Genomic DNA, 1500 nt, shown 5'->3' with positions numbered 1-1500 from the left:
AATGTCTCTGACTTTTTAATTCAATTGAAGAATAACTGCATATATTGAAAATAAAAATTGAGAACATTATCTAGAAAAGCCAATGATTAGAGTACCTGTCCCTCAATTATGTGAACAGGTCATCAGAGAGAATATTTCAAATGGAAGGAAAGCTAAATTATTGAGATAATTGCTTCAATTTTCCCACTCATTTTTAATGTGTAAGCACAATATTTGTGTTCTCTATTGAAAACATTTTTTTGCTACTTGTTGATATTACTGATGGATTCTGGCTTCTCTTCATGGCAATTACTCAAAACTGAGAGTATATATTTTAGAATAAAAGGAAGGAAAACTTGGAAACTGAAACAAAAATGTTTGTGAAGAAGATGTTAGTATCTAAAACTACAGTCATGCATTCAATCAATGTACTGGATATATGGGGGACTAATTAAAGATAAAAACCTCCTATGTCTTAGTATAGACCCTCTTATTATAGGAAATAGGAATATATAACTAAACCAGCTGCCTAGGTGAGCCTTTTTTACTGGTCAGAACTATTGGTATTTGGGAACTATCATAGCAAATTATAGAAAATAGCAGTTGAGTTTCTTGAGTATATAATAGTTTGCAATCATGTATTTTACTTGAATTATCTTCTGATATGATTTGCATACCATGTAAAGTGATAGATAACTATTTCCACCAAAATTCTTGATAAAAGCAGTCCTTGTCTGTTATTTTCATATAGCACAACCAAAAATATGGGCATTTCAAGATCTGTACAAATAGCTATTGGGTAGACCTATTGGACTGAAACCTTTATGTGGAGCACATTTAAAAAAATAGCTGGCTATATATAGACAGATTGAGTCTTGGTAGGATTAAATGAATGCACTTTCCCATTTGTTTTAAAAACTTTTCCTCACCAAAATGCATGCTAACATTTATGGAATTTCTATACAACTATTTTGATACAGTTACTAGGATGACTAAATTGACAAAATTACCATAGTTGGTATGCATAGAGTCATCAGTTACTCAAATTTTTAGGCAATTATTACTGACAAATCTTTACATCCTCCTAAAACCGTTCATGAAATTGTGAAAGGGAAAGCAGCATATTTCCTTTTTCATGAATTTTCATCTCATCCTTGTGTGGGGACCATTATAATCTTCCCTATATCGTTCAAATTTTAATATATGTACTGCCAAAACAAGCACAAGCATCATATTTCAATGAAGAAAATAATTTTTTTTCAAATCTTAATGTATTTCAGTGGACTCATTTGCTTGAATTAATGGTGTTTTTTTTTTTTTTTCACAATTGGCCACTTTTCCAAGGCAGACAAATATTCTGTAATGGTGTGATAGTAAATGGACAAAACTACCTCTTTGAAAAAAAAATATTTGTACCCTTTACTGATTTGTGTAACATTTTCAGCCACTATGGCTGATTATAAACCATCAAGGTAACCATCAAAGTGCTATCACTGTATTCAGTGTTGGGGAAGAAATGCA

At 31.2% G+C, this 1500-nt stretch overlaps 1 non-coding gene across 1 annotated transcript; it reads right to left on the bottom strand.

The window, feature by feature from the left end:
* Window positions 1–1096: 1096 nt before the first annotated feature.
* On the bottom strand, window positions 1097–1203 carry LOC113196649 (U6 spliceosomal RNA). Its single transcript, XR_003302582.1, has one exon. It is a non-coding gene; the product is annotated as a U6 spliceosomal RNA (small nuclear RNA).
* Between the last annotated feature and the right edge of the window lie 297 nt (window positions 1204–1500).

This window comes from Urocitellus parryii, chromosome X, assembly GCF_045843805.1.
Source record: "Urocitellus parryii isolate mUroPar1 chromosome X, mUroPar1.hap1, whole genome shotgun sequence".
NCBI lineage: Eukaryota > Metazoa > Chordata > Mammalia > Rodentia > Sciuridae > Urocitellus > Urocitellus parryii.
Note: the sequence above shows the minus strand (reverse complement) of the source record. Positions and strands in the feature narration are given on the sequence as shown.